The 21,530-nt window shown below is 37.6% G+C and overlaps 1 long non-coding RNA gene across 1 annotated transcript; it reads left to right on the top strand.

Moving 5' to 3' along the window:
* The first annotated feature begins 9,940 nt into the window (after positions 1-9,940).
* On the top strand, positions 9,941-20,815 carry LOC140853811 (uncharacterized). Its single transcript, XR_012136915.1, has 2 exons — positions 9,941-10,344; positions 20,190-20,815. It is a non-coding gene; the product is annotated as an uncharacterized lncRNA (long non-coding RNA).
* Positions 20,816-21,530: the final 715 nt, after the last annotated feature.

Genomic DNA, 21,530 nt, shown 5'->3' with positions numbered 1-21,530 from the left:
GACTAGTTCTCAAGCTTGCCCCATCAAATAGCTGTCTGTTGAAAGAAAGCTAGAAGGATTTAGCCTTCGATGTTCATGTGAGCATCCATGATTGATCGGGCTTTAAGAATCAACGGTGAATATAAGTACACATCTATAATTTGTGCTCTAATATTTTATATATGATTTTTAAAAAAATCCATATAACTAGTATCAAAGAAAAAAATTTTGTAGGAGATTAGAATCAAAAAAAAAAAAAGAAAGAAAAAGGAAGGAGAAAGAGGACCGGTTCTTCCCCGTCGTGCTCCCTTTCCTTTTGAACGGCCAGCCGCCTCCTCTTCCCATGCATGATCATCTAGCACGGCGCCACCGGTGGCGACCGGTGGTGTTTAATCCCCAACGAGTCCGATGTTTTCTTTTTCTCCCATCATCAAAAAAAAAAAAATCAAGAAGGGAGGGCCGGCAGTTCCCACCATCGTGCCCTTCTCCTCCTCCTTTGCTGCCACCACAGGCGGCTGTTCGACTAGGGAGCACTGTGAATAGGACCGGCGGCACCGTCAGATGCGGCTCGTCGGCCGCTAGGTTGTTCAAGCAAAAAAAAACAACAAATAAAATATAGTGGAGACCGTCAAATTTGAATGGACCGATGGTTTCTACTTGATTGCCGGCAGCTACTGACGGCTGGCGAATGTCAAGGAGACGATGACGTCCCTTTGATCGGCTAGTTTCTGACCACCGCCGGCTGGATTTTGTAGAGGAGAGCGTTGGTTTTGGCCCCCTCTCTTTTCGTTGCCCATCGTGAGGAAGAAGGGATCCTTAACGGGTTTCGGATTTCAATCGAAATCCGAATCCGATTTGCTTGATTTTGTTTTATGGCATCTTTTGGATTTTAGTCCCTGCAAAATACAAAATTTGATTTCAATCCCAATAAAATTAAAGTTTAGTCTTTGTTGTGAAATTTATTGTATAAAATTTTCTGCATTACTATTTAGTCCCTGCTGAAGCTTTTAATTTTAAAATAGTGCTTCAAAACTTCAGTTTAATCCTTGAAAAGGTTAATTTTTGATGATAGTCCTCAAAAATTAATTTATTGATATTTTTTTAATTATTTGATGTAATATGTTATTTTTTGAAATATTTTCTGAGGTAAAATAGTTTGAAAAATTATTGTGGCATGTGATAGACCCTTTGGTAGCATGTACTTTCTCTGGTCGCATGTATATTTTATATACTTTCAATTTTTTTTTAGGAGATTAAATAAGTTAAAACCTAAATTATTTATTTGAGCTGTACAAATTTATTACTGTGACTTTGGAATGCGATATTATGTTGTAATATGATCAGTGGGGTATATGTTATTAAGTATCCCATTTTAGACTTGATCATTTATGGACATATATGTGGTTAATGTATGTCAAATTGTAGTTGTTTAGGCATTTATTTTTCTGTATGGATAATTTTATGGGTTGGCATGAATATTTATCACCAAAATGATTTATTTATCTCAGTTCATGGGATTTTTTATCATAAGAGGGGTATTTTCTAGTTATGGTATACAATCGCCTGCCTAAAGAGGGTTATTATGTGTTTTAATTGAAAATTATATGGAGCATTGTGTCGTGGAGTGCTCTAGTTTTCGGAGTCTGTCTACACAAAGGGGATAGGCTTCCGAATCCTAAGGTATTTCTTCTTGTGGCTTCATATGAAGAGCACTTATGTGTATTACAAATTATTTCCAAAAAGAAATTTGTGATATTGTGTTTGGACTCTTGTTTATAACTTATGTTGTTCATGTGTATGCCCAATTGATTAATGTTTTGCATTCCTGTTATTTGATTGTATAGTCTCATTTGGTGTTAACAATACTAATATTGCCTTAAGATCTTGACTGGGTCAAATAATAAAAGGTGGAAGCAAGACATGAAATTTGCTATAGGAATTGCAGACATTGACCTGGCATTGCGTGAGAATAAACCTGATGATCTCAATGATCAGAGTATACCTAAATAAAAAGATTATTTTGCCAAATGGGAAAAGTCTAATAGATGTGATATTGTGTTTGGACTCTTGTTTATAACTTATGTTGTTCATGTGTATGCCCAATTGATTAATGTTTTGCATTCCTGTTATTTGATTGTATAGTCTCATTTGGTGTTAACAATACTAATATTGCCTTAAGGTCTTGACTGGGTCAAATAATAAAAGGTGGAAGCAAGACATGAAATTTGCTATAGGGATTGCAGACATTGACCTGGCATTGCGTGAGAATAAACCTGATGATCTCAATGATCAGAGTATACCTAAATAAAAAGATTATTTTGCCAAATGGGAAAAGTCTAATAGACTTGTTTGATTGTCATTAAGAGGTTTGTTTCTGAGCATCTACTGAGTGGTCTATCAAAGATCAATAATGCTAAAGAACTATTTGATGCTACTGTACAGAGTCAGTTCCAAGATACTATCCATAGATTATATGTTTTTCAAAAATCATAGCCACGTATTATCTTTTCTATTATTCAGCCCGAGAGTCATTATCAAAATAAAATATTTTTAAAATTTTTAAAATCATAATTAGTGTTGCCAAAATAGGAGAATGTGAGAATTTTTTTGATTATAGGCTGTCATTAATTATTTATTTTATTTTATTAAAAATAAAGTAATTATACGATCCGGATTGATGGACATGCATGTAAGCTCATTGTTGTTAGTGATCCTTGTGTTTTGGGCTATGCGGGCCTTATATTGAATGGTGTGGTTGGGATGGCATAGTATGGGTCAGAATCTAGCTTAAGCTCGTGATAGGAGAGCTTGTTAGAGTTTGTTTTAGATTTGGCTAGGTTTCCTCTTTACTTTCTATAAATACCATGAGACTAGTTCTCAGACTTGCCCCATTTAATAGCCGCCTGTTAAAAAAAAGCTAGAAAGAAGGATTTGGTCTTCGGTGTTCGTGTGAGCATCCGTGATTGATTAGGCTTTGAGAATCAATGGCGAATACAAGTACGCATCTATGATTTTGTATTTTAATCTTCTGCATATAATCTTCAAAAAATCCCTACAGTGATATCTTCTATAAGTAATGATGATTGATGGAATCACAACCTTCCATTAAGTGCTCCCTAATAATTGATTAAATAATGTGCATTGAGTTTGCTGAGAATTCAACTCTCGTGCTTTTTTGAGTTAGAAGGTTTATCACTATTTTGTTGATTTAGTGTCTCATTATTTTTATAAGTTCATATTAACTTCCTTTTGTTCACAAGTTTCAGCTATTTAAACTGTACTCCATGGTTTGGCAATTGGTTTCACCTTGATATTTTAACATTTCAAACAAGTCTACAATGATTTCAGCTTTCTACGTCAATTATGCGATGTCAGAAAGAATGTTTGGGTTTTATATTATCACTCTCTCTTTTCAGTAGTTATGTTTATTTGCATCAAAGAGCAAAGTCAATCAGTTTATGTAATCCTTCTGTTCAATCCAAATCCACTATAATTTCAGCTTTTTATAGTAATTCGATAAAGGAATCTGAAACACTTAGGGTGCATTTGGTTACATTTTTTAATTTTTGATTTTTAATTTTTTAATTTTTTTTTATTTTTTTTATTTTTACTATTGAGTAAAAGCAAAAAAATAAAAAATATGTTTGATAACTACGTTGCTATAAAGCAAAAAGCAATGTTTAGAGATAGCAGATGAAGTGCTCGACGAGGGAGAAAGATTCAGAAAGGGAGGAAGAAGGGGGTGGGGAGGTGAAAAGCTCAATGAGAGAGAAGGATTCGGGCTCTTTATTTTTTGATTTGGTGTTTTAGATGTACGGAAGCAAAAAAAGCAGAAAAGCAAGTTTTAGAAAGCAAAAAATTTTTACTTTACATATAAAGCAATTATTTTGATTTTTTGATTTTTGCTTTTTACTTTTCATGATGTTACCAAATATTGCTTTTTGATTTTTATTTTTTAAAAATCAAAAAATAAAAAAAATATTTTTTTAATGACTAACCAAATGCACCCTTATCTATTTGATTCTTCAAAAGTGGGGAAATATGTCAAAGAACACCTGGAAATTTAAGATAAAATTACCATGGGAATTTCTTTGGGCCGCCAAAGGTGAAAAAGAATCTAAAGCCTTGAATACTTGCATGAGAGAGAGAGAGAGAGAGAGAGAGAGAGAGAGAGAGGTTGGGGGAGGGTTGCTATGCCTGCTATGAGAATTTGGCCGGATGCCTCTCCTGGATGTGATCTTTGGACCCCTCCTGCACTAAGCTTAATAAGAAAGACTATGATTCTAGGGACTGATCATACTATATGTTAAGAATTTCTCCCATTCCAGTGCTCCACATATACCATAGGCCTAAATCATTTGAGTTTTCAAGATTTTTTTTTTGAGTTTTCAAGATTAACACAGTGATTATGCTGGATGATTTTTAGGAGATTTTGGTTCGACAAACTACTGTGATTTGAATATAGCAGAAAGATGGAGAGATGTCACTGGATAAAACAAATACTTGAAAATAGTAAGTTGGCAATAAATATTAATGGAGAGATGTCAAACTGGTTAGAACAAACAAAGGGCTAAAACAAGGAGATCCTTTGTCACCACTATTGTTCGTCCTATCAATGGACATTTTTATGAGGATTATGAAAAAGGTAGGAGAAAATAACATAATCAAAGATATTGGAGAAGAGAAAATAGTAAGTAGGATACAATGCTTATAGTACGCAGGTGATACACTGATATTCTGCAAAGCAAAATGGAAATATGTCAAGAACCTCAAATTTCTTTTTTATTGTTTCGAAATAATAACAGGATTCAGAACCAGCTATGATAAAACCTCAATGGTGGGAATCAGACTTCATAAGGAGGAAGGGAAGAAGTTTGTCGAAGTTATGGGATGCTAACAAGCAAGCTTTTCAACAAGATACCTCAACCTTCCCCTATACTATAAAAAGACACAAGGATCAGATTGGAATTTCTTAATTGAAAGGATCGACAAAAAATTAAGCTTGTGGAAAGGCAAACTATTGAGCATAGGAGAGCGTCTAATTTTAGTCAATGCAGTTCTAGGATGGATGCCAACTTATTGGATGTGATCAAGAATACTACCAACTCAAGTCATTAAAAGAATAGATTTAATAAGAAGAAGATTTTTGTGGAGAGGCCACAACAAATACAGTGTAGGTCATAGTTTAGTTAAATAAAAAAAGGTATGCAGACCAAGAAAACATGGAGGATTAAGAATAATAAATCTGGACATGATGAACAAGTACTTAATGTTAACATGGTCATGGAGATACTTTTCAGGTGGACATAGGCTATAGAGGAAAATAATACAAGAGCTATGTTATAAAACAAATCCACCTAATACTAAAAAGGTAGCTAGTCAAGCTTCTCCACCCTAGAGAGATGTAATGAAAATACAAAGATGGTTCTTTCAGATTCCGAATTGGTAATGAAAATCAGGTTAGCTTTTGGAATGATTGTTGACATGAACTAAGCCTACTATATTTAAACCTCCCTTTGAAATTTGTACTGGGCAATAAAATAGATGTATCCATGGCAGAAGCGATCAATGAACCCTATAGAAATTTGAAAAGTATTATAAGAATAAGTAGAAACCTGCAATCTTTGCTGGAAATACAACTACATAGGAAAGATGATGAAGTAGACTGGTAGTGGTCATTAGACAGAACCTTCACTGTTAAACAGGCATACCTATTTTTCTCGAATGGGAGAATCAATTCTCATTTTACAAAGACAAATTGGAGGTTACCACTATCACTAAAAATTAAAATTTTTAATTGGTTAGCATATCAGAGCAAAATACTAATGGTAGATAACCTAAACAAAAGAAAATAGCTAGCTCCAGCAGAGTGTATTTTGTGTGAATGTATGGAGGAAACAGTAATGCACATTTTCTTCGAATGTATCTTCGCTGGGATGGTTTGGAGACAATTTAGCAATGTTGTTGTTTCTCCATTGATAATGAACATCACGGAAGAACTATGGACATATCGAAGATAGAAAATACAAAGTGTGGAAGGATGAACGGCATGGTATTGTTTTACATCTGCAGTGATGTGGTGTCTGTGGAATGAATGAAATAGAAGAGTTTTTAAAAAGAAGCTAAAGCACCTATTAAACTGGTGGAAGACATTAGCACCTTACTGCGAACTTGGATATCATACGAGATGTCAAAAGGTAGGGAGGAAATTAGAAACATCATCGATACAGCGGTAAGATAATAAACCAAATAATCAAGACAGAGTAGCACAATTGGCTAAACATATAAGTAAATAACTCACTGAAGAGTTGCACAACCAAAGGGATTGCTACAATGATACGTCGGTGAATGATAGAAGAAAGCAAGGAAAATTTAAAATTTCAGACTCTCTACCAGAATCTCCAGTACTTCTCATATTCTATTTTGGATGTCCCTACAGACTCTTTACAGACTTAGTCAGATGCTGATAATAGATGCTTTATAGACTCTCTGTTGCCCTGTCCAGCGAAAGATGTTCATAACTGTCCAATGCTGAAAGGAGCTGCCGTGTCCACTGCTAAAAAATATTCATGGTGTGTATCTTACTAACAATACTCTAAAATTTATATAAACTCAAATGAACTTTCGTGCCTAAGCCAACTCGACTACAGGCAATTATTGGGTTTATAGGCAAACTCTGTAAACCACGCCCCTATACAATTTCTTTATATATATATATTAATATATATCCTGAGTGGTCCTCCTCCCTTTACATCAAAAAAAATAAAAATAAATATATATATATATATATATAGCAGAAAGATAGAGAAACCACTACTAGCTAGTTTTCAATGGTTTTTCTCTGGCTGCTCACAGGTTTCTCATATTTCTATTTTCCATCAAACCTCTTTAATGCTTCCACATTTTTCCAGCAATTAAGGTCATTTTCTACCAGCCAGTGTAGCTAAATTGGACTTTATTTGTCCTGACCTCTCTTCCTTGACATATCAAAATTTTTTACAAAACAAATGGACTGTTTAGTTGGATTTATCTCAGTTTGCTTTTGGTTGCAAGCAGTGGGGAGAGTAAGTCACAACCATTAAAGCCTTATTGACATGCAAAAGAAACCTCGATTACTTAGCTATAACAATTATATTTTGGAACTCTGGATGATCCAGTATGTTACACAAGAGCACGAATCAGTGCTTAAGACCTCCAAAATTAGAAGCTAAGCTATGATTTCTTTTGAAAAGAAAGTTACAAGACTGTACTTAGGATTTTGCTGCTCTTACCTTCTCTCTCTGCTTCCAGGAAATTACACACTTGCGTAACCTCCTTTAAATCAACAAGTTGCAACCTCTGACAAGCTTGTCCTTGGATTCTCCAATATACTACACCTCTCCGAGAAAAATCTAGTGCACTTGATTTGCTAGAGAAAAAGAGACAAAGGATGGAGACATGCAGATGGGAAAGATGCTGATAGATAGTAGATTCTTCATCAAGAGCCTCTTGTTTTCACATAAAATCCAATCTTCTAGCCCCTGGTTCACTGATATTGGAATATGTGACAAACCCATTAAGCAAAAGATCTCAGCACCATGTTTTGCTGCCTGCCTGCCTCCCTTTCTCTTGTTCAATGATTACTTGCTCCTAATGGATGTCACCAAAATAACTACTTTGCTCACCACTAACTCCATCACCAACTGCCGCTTCTACTTATTTAACCACCATTATGTCGAGTCCATAGCACTGCTTTGAAATGGAGACAATTTCTCAGGGTTTGGAATCTATTGTGAGGCCTCCGTAGCTTGATGCAAGTCACAATTGAGGCTGAATCAAATAGACCACCTGCATTGTCCCAAATATCATGGGCTGCCACCACCATCTACCAGCATTCATGAGATGGTTAAATTCACACACATATGCCTTGCACTTATTTAAGCTTGTAGTCTACTTGTCCACCAACTATTTTCAAAGATGCAGCATTATGAGAATCTTCTTGCAATGATGAGGACTTACTACTTGGAAATGTACTCAGGCCCAAATAAAAGATTTCTCACCTCTTTGGTTGCAGGGCAGCTTCTACAAGTCATCTTCTGAACAAATGGAGTTCATCCATGTGACCAGTACACTGAACACTAAACTGGTGATTGGATAAGAGCAACTATTCTCAAGGAGTTGCTGCACTACTGTGGGTAAGTTTGATATGAAGATGTAAGTGGGGACCTGGGGCTTTGGTTCTCAAACAAAGAAAAGCTATAGTGCATCAGGAGCATATTAGCTATTGGATGCCAGAAGGGGAGATAGAAAAAGGGCTCCAAACATCCTAGCTTAGTTATAAATTCTTCGAGAACTATTTCTTTCAAAAGAGAGAGATTGCTATACTTCTTACCAAGTTTTCTATCCATCGACGCAATGACACCTAACCACTTAATCCTTACAATGATAATGACGAAGGAATGCATCATGGTGCAGTGGTGAAGGAGGACTGGTGGCGGCTTCAAAGATGCAGAACTAACCTTTTCCCAGCTGCAGGGTCCCAAAAAGGGATAAGAGCTCAATCACGTTCTTCAGGCAGGTGTGCCTGGTCAACTAACACCAAACATATGGAAACTGCAATGCAGGACATCAATTTCAGCACTCAAAATTCAATGCTTAACTGAAAAGTGAAGACCTAATGTCATATCTAACGTGCTTTGTAACCTGATTCTGATAATTCTTATCATCATAATTAAGAGAAAGATGGAGTACTCTACACTCTTCATAGAATGGATACTCAAAAGTGATTGAAGGGAATTTAGGACCGCCTAATTTAGAAGTGGTTCGGATTTATTGCAGTAGGTGGAGAGTACGGATCCACTGCTAGGAATGATTTATACTGTAGAGTGCTGCACAGCACTCGATGGCTGCTATCAGAAGATGGACGACCGTCAAACAAGACGGCCTTACGTGTCATATATGGCACGTCTAGTTTGACAGCCGTCCATCTCCTGATGGTAGCCATCGACCACCGTACAACACTCTATGGTGCAAACCGCACGCCACAAAGAATCCTAGGTCTTATGTGGATCACTAGTTCGGCAATAACTATCGTTCTATTTCTCAAGTCATCCCACGTGTCCGGCGGTGGGTCTCCGCTTTGCAGATCCGAAATTTCGGCGAATTCATACTTAGGACCACTTATAGTGCAGGTCATTGTTAGCAGTGGTCCAAAATTTTCCATGCCCTCTATTCATTCAACGTGGGACACATTGCTTGCTTTAGTCACTGTGTGAGAAAACAATCAAGCACTAAGTCGGCTTGCACCCATAGTTGGGAACTGCGGATCACTAAAAACAGGAGAGAATGCCCGTGGCTCCAATTGACAATTAGTGACTGAACTTTCATATACCTCCCTTTCGAATGAGAACAAGTTTTGTTTATTGGCTGTGGATCCATGCCAACCATGGCCACAAGCGAGCCCCATATTATCTTCTCTTCAAATGTTAAAAAACAACTGTAAGTTGTAAACAAGGGAAACCCATGTGAAAGCATATCTGAATTAGAAATTTTCAGCAGAAGGAACAGCCCTAGCAAATGTATTAGCTGCAAGCACTTTATCAGACTGTTCTTCTACTATTACAACTGTGGAGCCAGTTGGCACTCCTCTCATCAGAGAATAGGCCTATAGACTTTCGACTTGGGATGGTAGTATTCCCACTGTAATTCTCAGAGAAGAATAAAAACATTGCTTTTAGAGTCTCAGTAGGATAGCATGATCATAATCATCCTCTCTAAGTTATCACACTACATCTTTGCTGGCTTGGACCTACCACACTAGTGTGGTTGCCGTCTTCAAACCAACTCCTCCTAGGTCCACCCCTTAATGACTGTACTCATTAATAGCCCTTGTTTTTGATTCAAGTGGCCAAATAGCCCCTCAGTTGTCACCAATGTCCTTGGCACTACATTGTTTGCAAGGACCCTACATTGCTAAAGAGGTTGGTGTCTTCCATGCCACCTCTCCCCATTCTCTATGGGCCATTCTTTATCAAAACCACAGGCTAGAAAAATGATAGAGAGGGAGAGAGATGGAATAAAATTACTGTCTCATCCACCTACACATATGAAAGAATGGATGGTTATCTCTAGGTGCAGGTGGAGCTTCTCCATGGGTTAGACGTTGGAGAGATGGGCTGTGCAAGGTGGAGAAGCAGGGCACGTGCATTATTATCTATCACATACTCTTATACAAGAGAAGAGTTGGCTAGTTCTTCATGTGCCCTTCTTCTCCACCAAGCTCAGCTCATCTAATTTACACAGCAGCATGGGCAAAGTTGAATTCACCGATGCATTATTAGCTCTCCAGACCATGAGTTCTTCCATCTTCAATCGCAGGCTCTGCAGGTGAGTTATTCTCAAACTTCAACCTCAAAAAATTAGATAAAAAATGGAGCACAAGAGCTCGAGTCAATCAATATCCACACCAGTCCCAGCCTTTTTGTTAAAGAAAATCCTATCCTTATTCTCCAATATCCATCATCTGAATGCACATAAGAGCATGAAATCCTTTTAATGGATATTGTCTCTGGCATTCAAATGAACAAAGTTGATGAAGTATTTTCCAATGAGTTTTGATTCTTGGATATGAAGTTGGATATCAAGTGAAGAACTTAACCACATAAAAGATCAGGAGGAAAGAAGAACAAGGACAGAAACCAATCCCCATAGTTTTCCTTCTCCGATTTCTATGTCTTCCTGTCATAGTTCATTACAAAATTGTACTTGTCACCACTAATTCTAATCACATCATATGTCTAGCTCCAAGATGTTTTGCAGGTTTGCAGAAATAAGTGCATTAAAGTATAGGAAAAATAAAGATTTTTGTACTAAGAGATGTGTTAGCGCTAGAAATATTTATTTCCGTACCTCTCCCCTTTCTGGGCAATGGACTCCTTCAAGGTATTGGGGGACTCTCTCTAATCTAATCAGAGAGAAGGAAGATTCCTTTCAACCCGTTCAACTCAGATTTCTCAAAGAAAAAGATAGAAAAAAAAAGAGAAGTTTCGAAAGTAGGGCTCAAATCCCTTTTCTTTTTCGATCTTTTATTTTTTTTTCCATTGATTAAAAATGAGGTATAGATCCTTTATTAATAATAATGAGTCTATCCTTACATAAATTGAGTCGGATTCCTCTTTTAGTTCTAAAGGGACTCTTTTATTTAAAATAGATGTGTATATTAGAAATAATCTAGAAAAGCTAAAACTCTTTAGGAGTTAGATCTCGACTTCTATATCAAATCTATCTTTTGTCACTTCACCAAATTCTTATAGGATTGGAAGCTGCGCTTAGTCAAAGTCTTATCCAAAAGAAGAATTTTTGGATTGATCGGCTCATTTCAAAGTCTAGAAGAAAGAATTTCATCTTGATCGCTAGAGGCACTGCTACATTATGTTGTAGATCTTAAAAAATGTCCAATTTCAAAAAAAAAATCATCGAAATTGAAAGTCATATGACTAAGTTACGACCTCTAGAAGTTTGACTTACGAATTAGTTTTTTGATATGGTGGATCCTACTTATGGATCCTATCCAACCTTATCCGTAGTGACCAAAATAGTTCACATCAAGTTCAAAAATCCCCCCTCCATCTTCACATCTTACACTTTTTCAATTCTTACCTCTATATAATTAACTACATTCACTGTAGAGGTTATCATCTAATGTTCAACCTTTTTCTAGGTTAAGTTTTCTAGTGCTCTTATGTTTAGTACCATTTTCTTTGTAACATTACAGCAGCTACCACCAGTACAATAATAGCATGTAAAAATTAAAAATAACAGTATTACACCATTCAGATCGTGGTCCCTAAGCATGAAATGACATCGCAATTTTTGCTTGCTGTTCTCTTGCTAAACCAATCAATCATGTGGGCATCTAGCGGACAGCCATCATATTGAGATCCATTGCATTGTCCCAGTCCAGCTAGCTTCTTCAGGAACCCTGGCAATGACGGTGCACATACATACCAGGTTTGAGTTAATTTCCACCGAGTGTTGTTCATAGATTCTTTGGAAAGTTTGTTAGCATACCGGTCTTCATCACAGTTATTTACATACCTTTTTTTTTTTTGAACTTGCGAATGTTCTGAAGCCTTAATCTCACTATAACCTTCTTATTCGTATTTGTAAAACTATGAAAACTCGTAATTAGAGGAAATCTTCAGTTGCATTAACAGTTTTTTTTTTTTTCTGCATCCAAATGACCAAGCTTTAAAATATGTTTGAGAAGCTGTTTGGATGCTCAGATTGACCATGCAAGAACGGGAATTTAGAAGAAATGTACGTAATTTTTTTTTTGCCTTGATATTTTAGTCCTTGATCTCTCCAAAGATGGTCCATTTAAGTGTTAAGATTATAAAAACTTGCTATTTTTTTTTGAACGATCAGCATTGCCTACGGTCTCTATTACAAATTTGCAAATCAAAATTTAGCTGATAATGAAAGATGTATTTTGCTCTTTGATCATATGGATCCAGTCATTATCAGTTGATATCTCCATCTCTATAACAAATTTGCAAATCAAAGTTTAGCTGATAATGAAAGATGCATTTTGCTCTTTGATCATATAGATCCAGTCATTGTCAGTGGATACCTACCGTCTGTATAACAAATTTGCAAATCAAAATTTAGTCAGTAATGAAAGATGCATTTAGCTCTTTGATCATATGGATCTAGTTATTGTCAGTTGATACCTACAGTCTCTATAACAAATTTGCAAATCAAAATTTAGTCGATAATAGAGAGATGCATTTAGCTCTTTGATCATATTGATCCAGTCATTGTCAATCAATACCTACCGTCTCTATAATAAATTTGCAAATCAAAATTTAGCCGGTAATGGAAAGATGCATTTAGATCTTTGATCATATGGATGCAGTCATTGTCAGCCGATACCTACCATCTCTATAACAAATTTGCAAATCAGAATTTAGCCGGTAATGGAAAAATGTATTTAGCTCTTTGATCAGATGGATCCAATCATTGTCGGTCGATATCCACCGTCTCTATAACAAATTTGCAAATCAAAATTTAGCCAGTAATGGAAAGATGCATTTAGCTCTTTGATTATATGGATCCAGTCATTGCCAGTCGATACCACCATCTGTATAACAAATTTGCAAATCAAAATTTAGCCGGTAATGAAAGATACATTTAGCTCTTTGATTATACGGATCCAGTCAAATCCCTTAAGTTTTCAAATCTTCAAGTGGTTCATTAATTATTGCTAACAGTTCTATAGAAATCTTCTCTCTGTTTTTTTTTTTTTTTCTTTTCTGAGGAAATGGATATGTTCTGTCTTTATATTCCAAATCTAACATGTAACATTGGGAAAAATGGGACCAAATATATTTAACTAGCAAAATTTTTAGGATTTAAAATAAATATGCTTTATCCAAGAATATATACGTAACATGAGAATAGATGCATCCTGGCCTGAAGCTAGAAAATGATCAGATATGATATTTTGCAGAAAAAAATGGTGAAGGTATTTTCTCAAGTTGAGAAGTTTCTTGATGTCAAAAAGGTTCTCTTCAAAATGTTAGGTAAAGATGCATAGTGGAGTACAGAAGTCACGGGAGAAGGAAAAGAAAATCTGAAAAATATGAAACACATAACATGAAATATATACAAGAGGTTTACGTTGGTTCGGAGTCTTTTGCTCCTACATCTACGGCCGCACAGAATAATATTTTTCACTATGAGAATAAAATAGAAAGTTTATAAGAGATGAGAATAAAGAAGAATCTCTCTTTTTTCTCTCTTCTGGATACAAAACCAGCCCCAACAGAAAGAAGAAACCTCTCCTAGAGATGCTTCACACACATGGTAGTACTCTAGAATTGCTCACAAGAAGACCCAAGCTTTCTCTCTTTCTCTTCTGCTGCTGTCTGTCACCACCACACTACTAAGTCTCTGTCATGACTACTGCTACTTTTGTCACACGATTCTTTGTTGTCCACAGGATCTCTTAAAGGCCTCATGTCGAGTCTGGATCGGAGTTATAGTTGAATCAGGACTCCAAAAGCTCCTCTACTGTCCGATTAGGCCTCTGGATAAATTCTGACCGTTGGATCGTGCATTTAATCACATCCAAATACTCAGATCAAATTGGCAACAGTTCTAGACCGTTGGATCACGATCGATGCTGATTTCGATCGTCAGATCATGCTCAATCGCATGTGACCCGCATAGATCATGAGAAATGACTAGAAAAATGCCCCTAGTCCACGATGAACCATGCGAAACCGAAGGGAAAATGGAGCCATGCCCTGCGTGCATGCTGGGCCGCCTCCACACGTGCTTGCTGGGCCACATCTACTTGGCCCGCACGGGCGTGCAGGGCCACGCCGTTGTGCTGGGCCGTGCCCAGCTGCTAGTGTACTTGCAGGCTGGGCTGTGACCTACTACCAAGCCCACCTGCCAGTCTCTTCTGCTGTGGGGTCCTTTCCTGACTTCTTTGGGTCTTGATTATGTCCAGTTAATTGGATGGATTAGGCTCCACCATCCAACAACTCTTCCACTTAGAGACTAAGATATCCAAACATGCATCCATCTGAAAACAAACTTCTAAAATATAAGTTAGTATTCTATGCGATGCCTCTATTCAACTAGCTTCGGAGTTCAATTGAGGCCATACATAGCCCCAATTTCTCTGCAGTGACTACTTTAGTCAACATATCGACTGAATTCTTCGAGCCTTGAATCTTTTCCAGTGACAAGTTTCTATCTTCAAGTAATAATTTGATGAAATGATATCTCAGCTGTATGTGCTTTGTTCTCACATGAAATATAGAATTCTTCGCAAGATGAATAGCACTCTGACTGTCATGATTGAATAGTATACTACAATTCTGCTCTCTATCCAGTCCTTTCAATAAATTTTACAACTAAATCATCTCCTTGCTGGCTTTTGTGATAGCAACATATTCTGCTTCGATGGTAGAAAGAGTCACGATCTTCTACAACTATGAAATCTAGCTCACTACTGTCCCGTCAATGATAAAAATATATCCAGTCATGCTTCTCCTGGTGTCGGTATCACCACCTAAGTCTGCATCCATAAATTTCTGTAATATTTGACTACCCCTTCTGTAGCATAAGCCGACATCATTGGTATCTTTTAAGTTTCTCAGGATCCATTTGACAGCTTTCTAATATTGCTCACCTAATTTAGCTATGTACCTGCTCATATCTCCCACTGCATGTGCAATATCGGATCTTATACAAACCATCGCATACATCAAGCTGCCAACCATTGAAGCATAAGGAACCCGTGCCATTCTCTTCAGCTCATCATCATTTTTGGGTGATTATTTCTTTAAAAGCTTGAAATGACTGGCTAAAGGTGTCTTCACAGGCTTAGCATCTGTCATATTGAACCTATCTAGCATCTTTTCAATGTAGCTATTTTGAATCAACTTTAGTGTACCGACTACTCTATCTCTTTCAATTCTCAGCCTAAGTATTTGTTTCGCTGCACCCATGTCCTTTATTGCAAACTCTCTTGATAGCTTCCTTTTCCATCTTTCAATCTCTTGCATGTTCGGTCCGGCTATCAGCAAATCATCAACATATAAGAGTAAGATAATAAAACTGTTGTCAAGTGTCTTGTAATAACTGCAATGATCTTCCAGACACCTTACAAAACTATTATTAGTCATGAATCTATCAAATTTTTTTATACCATAATCTAGGGACCTGTTTCAAACCATACAAATTTTTCCTCAACTTACACACAAGATCTTCCTTACCATGGACTACAAAGCCAATAGACTGCTTCATATATATGTCTTCATCTATCTCACCATGCAGAAAAGTAGTAGTAATATCTAACTGTTCTAAGTATAAATTTTTAGCTGCTACTATATTTAGAATCACTCTAGTAGTAGAGAGCTTAACAACAGCAGAAAAAATTTTAGTGTAGTCGATACCTTCTTTCTGTTGAAAGCCTTTAACAACTAATCTGGCCTTGTACCTCTTGCTATCATCATGCTCTTCTTTGATCTTGTAAACCCACTTGTTGTATAGAGCTTTTTTTCAATCGGTAGTGTACTGAGCTCCCAAGTCTGATTCTTGTATAAGGACTACATCTCATCCTTCATGGCTAGCTCCCATTGGACTGAATCTTTACTTTACATAGCTTCCTCGTAGCATTCGGGTTCACCGCCATCTGTTAGTAACAAATAATGAAGAGAAGGTTAATACCTTTTTAGTGGTTTCAAGATTCTCAAAGATCTCCTTAGCTAAGGTGTCTTTGGCATTGGTTCAGGATCTTCTTTTGCTCTCTTAGCAATATCATCCTCTATGATCTCTATCCTGCTCGCTCCAAAACTTATAGCCAAATTCATTAGTTCCATATTTAATGAAGAAATACTTGTTTGATTTTGCATCGAGCTTGTCTCTTTTTTCAACATTGATGAGCATATAAGAGACACAGTCGAAGACCTTTGGGTGAGATAAATTTACTGACTTCCTTGTCCACTCTTCTTCTAGTAGCTTGTTATTAATAGAAACTGAGGGATCTCTGTTTAACGGGTAGGCAGCAGTGCTAACTACCTCAGTCCAGAATATCTTGGAAAAACCAGCATGAATCCTCATGCTCCTGGCTCTCATGTTCAAGATTTGGTTCATATGCTTAGCTATCCCATTTTATTATGGCATGCTTGGGATGGTCTTCTCTATCTTGATTCTACTTACTGCACAAAATTTTTTGAATTCGATGCTGTCATATTCGCCTCCATTGTTTGATCTCAGGTACTTTATTTTCTCACCAGATTCATTCTCTATCAGACTCTTTCAATTCCTAAAAGTAGCAAATATGTCAGATTTATTCTTTAGAAAATAAACTCATACCTTTCTGATGGAATCATCAATGAATATCACATAATGTCGCGAGCCTCTAACGGATGTGACCGAAGAGGGACCCCATACATCTGTGTGTACAAGCTTTAACTTTTTTGCCTTTGGTGTTCCGTCAATCTTGGAAAAACTAATCTTTTTCTGCTTCTCAAGACTACAATCCTCGTAGAGACTAATATCACCAGACTTTAAACCTGTCAGCTTACCCTTCTTCAATAGTACTTGCATTCCTTTCTCACACATATGACCCAGTCTGCAATGCCACAACTGTAAGTCTACTAGTGCCAGTGCCACTGAATCCCTGATATTACTCATCATATAGAGGGTACCCAACTTGCTTTCTCATGATATCACCATAGTACTTTTGGTGATCTTCCAAGGGCCACCAATAAAAGTCGTAATGTACCCCTCAGCATGCAACTATCCAACTGAAATCAGATTTCTCCTTAAACCTGGACGTGTCTGATATTTTTAAGCTTTCGTACCGACTGGTTTGGCATCTTTATGTGTACATCACCTTTTCCCACAATATTTAACGACTCATCATCAATAAGATAATTTTTTTCAAAATCTCTGGTAGTGTAATTCAGTATACACTCTTTTTGTGAGGTGGAATGAAACGAAGCTCCGAAGTCTAGGATCCATGACTCCATCAGACTATCCATGCTGAGGATCAGAGCATCAGTAGTTGCCTCTATTGCTGTATTGATGGATTTCCCATTCTGTCCTTTATCCTTTCTGAACTAATAGTTTTTCTCAGTGTGCCCTTTCTTACTGTAGTGCCAACAGCCATCACCTTTAGGTCTTGATTGGCTCCTTGTATTGGACTTGGATTTTCCACAGTCTTTGTTGCGTTGTGTAGTTCTTCCTCTATTTTCTTGAGTAAATAAGGTAGAGCCAGAGTTTTCTTTGGATTCTTTCTTTTTGATATCTTCATTGAGAATCAGATTTCAGATCTCTTCAAATTTCAGCTTGCTTGAGCTGCAAGACTACTCACCACTGTCACGATAGCACTCCAATTCTCGAGTAAAGAAGATAGTAAAATTAATGCACGAATTTCATCCTCAAAACTAATATCAATAGAGCTTAACTGACTAGTAATTTAATTGAATCATTGATATGATTAGTAACTGGGGCATTTTTGTTCATCTTCAGATTGGACAGACGACACATAAGATATACTTTGTTGAAGGCCGAAGGCTTCTCATATATATTGGACAGAGCCTTCATCAGACCAGTGGTCGTCTTTTCTTCCAGGATATTGAATGTGATGTTCCTAGCCAATGTCAAATAGATAACTCTCAGGGCTTGGTGATCCAACAACTCCCAATCGTCTTGTGACATCTCAATAAGCTTCTTTCCTTGTAGCGATAGATGAAGCTTCTTCTGGTACAGATAGTCCTCAATCTGTATCTTTTAGAATTCGAAGTCTTTTCCATCAAACCCATCGATCTTAACCTTCTCTTCATCTTCTGCCATCGCTCCCACTCTTTCTCTCAAACCTGGTGCTTTGATACCAGTTGTTAGGTAGCGTTGCGTAGTGGATTATAGAAGTCGCAGGAGAAGGAAAGAAAAATCTAAAAAATATGAAACATAAAGGCACGAAATACAAGATTTACATAGTTCGGAGTCTCTTGCTCCTACATCCACGATCGCACAAAATAATATTTTTCACTATGAGAATAAAATAAGAAGTTTACAAAAGATGAGAACAAAGAAGAACCTCTCTTTTTTCTCTCTTCTGGATACAAAACTAGCCCCAACAGGAAGAAGAAACCCCTCCTACAGATACTTCACGCACTTGATAGCACCCTAGAATTGCTCACAAAAAGACCCAAGCCCTCTCTCTTTCTCTTCTGTTGCTATCTGTCACCACTATGCTACCAAGCCTCTATCTCGACTGCTGCTACTTCTGTCACATGGTTCTCTGTTGCCCACAGGACCTCTTAAAGGCCTTATACCGAGTTTGGATCGGAGTTATAGTTGAATCAGGGCTCCAAAAGCTCCTCTACCGTCTGATCAGGCCCCTGGATGAATTCTGACCATTGGATCATGCATCTAATCATGTCCAAATACTCAGATCAAATCGATAATAGTTTTAGACCGTTGGATCGCGACCAGCGCTGATTTCAGCCATCGGATTGCGCTCAATCGTGCATGGACCATGCATACACCGTGACAAACGACTAAAGAAATGCCCCTGGTCCACGATGGACTGTGCGAAACCGAAGGGAAAACGGGGCAGCGCCCCACGTGCATCCTGGGCTGCCTCCGTGTGTGCCCGTTGGGCTGCATCCGCCTGGGCCGCCCCAGCGTGCTAGGCCGCACCGAGCTGTTGGTGCGCCTGCGAGCTGGGCCGTGGCCTGCTATCAAGCTCGCCTGCAGACCTCTTCTGCTGTGGGGTCCTTTTCTGAGCTTCTTTGGATCTTGATTATGTCCGATTAATTGGGTGGATTAGGCTCCACCACCCAACACAAAATAATTCCTCACAGAATAAATAACTTTTCTATTAGAGAAATTGGACATAAGGGATTCACGAAATCTTCTGTGCAGCCTTTGACCCGAGAATATGCATGCATCATACAGCCTTAGTAGGACCATAACAAATATCTAATTATAGTGAGTCAAAGATCAAGAATTTAAGGACTTCATCCCTGTGCATCTTTCACATACCTATCCTTAAGCCACTAAAGGATGGAGCAGGAGTAGTGACCGTTAAAGCTAGATGGACAAATTGACATGATTTGAACTCTGAAAACAACTTACTCCTACTTTTATGGATGATATTCTCCAAGTTGTTAAAAAGAAGAAACATCCACCAATATATTAGCTTGGCTTCAGATTAGGTCATTTTGTCTCCATAAGTTCTTGTTTACAAAATGATATGCCTGGAATGCTAACTTTTCATCAAAAATATAAATCCCAGAATATCGATAAGGCATCCAGATATACAAACTGTGTATGTTTGTGCTGACACAGACATAATGTCAAGTATCCACCTTTTGCCACTTGCCTCAAGTTGATGACACCCATGTAATGCACTTAATATCAAAATGCGGTAGAAAAGTGACACTGTATATGGCCAAAGCCAGATCTATGTATTTAAAGAATTGGACATCAAAGTGCAGGCTCCTGTATATTTCTCCTGTAACTTTGCACTAGAATTGTTTGGATTGAATTCTTCTCAAGTCTCCAAGGAATAACCAAAGATGACTTAAGTACAGCCGTATTGCATTCTTTTTTTTCCACTTCCTTTAATATTAGTAGAGATCGCATTTGGGTTCCTTAAGGTAATGAAACTAATAAATTGCTTTTATTGCATGGTAATCCAGGTTGGAAAGCTAAGACCATCTCACCAATTGCTAAATATTTGCACTAAATACGCTGGTTTTGTGGTAGTTTATTGGTCTCACGGATGTTTTTCTGAAAAAAGAAGGCTGTACACAACCTGGTTTCAGTAAAAAGAACTAGATAGCTCCTAGATATAGTGCTTAAATGTTGTGATCAAAGGACACGCATAATACATCAAGCAGGTTCATGGGCAGATGCCAAAAAGCACAACCTCCTGGAACAGCAACAACACTATTGCTGGCATTGTCAACCTCTCCTGATCTCTGACCTGAAACCTGCAAAAATTACAGAGTAATTCTGGAGAGATGTGTAGAAAGAAAGACATCCAGGCTTCATTCAAATAACATCGTCTAGTTACCGTGGAGCACTTAGTGGGATCTGGGATCCATCAAGTCCTGTAGTGCAATCAATTCCATCGCTTCAAAGATAGTGATGGATGTCTTTTGGCTAGTAGTTTGCTTCTATGTATGTTTTACATGAATATAGTCTCAACAATGGCTTGTAGTTTATGCATTAATTAGTTATAGCAGTCATACTCTAAGAATCGAATCTTTTATATAGAGATGTTTTCGCCCATCGCTAATCTATGAAGGAATTCAGTACTGCAGTGATAGATCTACGCATCTGTAAATGTTTCAGATCAGATTTAATAGTGCCAGTTAGTGAAGGCCCCAGTGAAACATTTCTAGCCGTTGGCCGGTTCGACATATTTTGACTAAAAACAAAAAAACTTTCCATCGGTTTTTAAGTCACTCCGCATCAGCCACCCCCTCCCGTGGGATATTGCGGTTCTGCTTTTAGCTTGTGCAGACCTCACCGTGAGGCATATTCTTTGGGAGGCGGACACGATAGCGACTGGATAGCTGCTTTTGTTGCGGAGCACTCGAGACCGACATGCTAGGTGTACCCACCCCAATTAAGAATATTTTATTTTTTGATTATTTTGTATGTATTTAAACTAAAAAGGTTTGAATGATCCATCTTGTCAGCAAATAAAAAAAACAAAAAAGCCACTCTGCATGGAATAAGAAGGTAAAAATTGCAAGATAAGGTGCCTGAAAATATGTCATAGCTGAAAGGTTATGGTAAATACTGGTTCCATCAGAAGGATATTACTACATTACTATTCACCTGATTCCAGTTATAACTGCACCAAATGTCTCGCCATTCTCTCGGTCAAGTACCTCCTACAGAAGGCTACAAGCATGGCCATGAGCAGAAGAGGGTCATTTCATGGACAAACAGTAAATCTAAAATTCTAAACTTGCACCATGAATGGATGATCTTCCAGAGCTTGTACAAAAGGCTTGTCTGCAAAAATA

This window comes from Elaeis guineensis, chromosome 14 (assembly GCF_000442705.2).
Source record: "Elaeis guineensis isolate ETL-2024a chromosome 14, EG11, whole genome shotgun sequence".
Taxonomy (NCBI): Eukaryota; Viridiplantae; Streptophyta; class Magnoliopsida; order Arecales; family Arecaceae; genus Elaeis; species Elaeis guineensis.
This window is presented reverse-complemented; position numbering and strand designations above follow the sequence as displayed.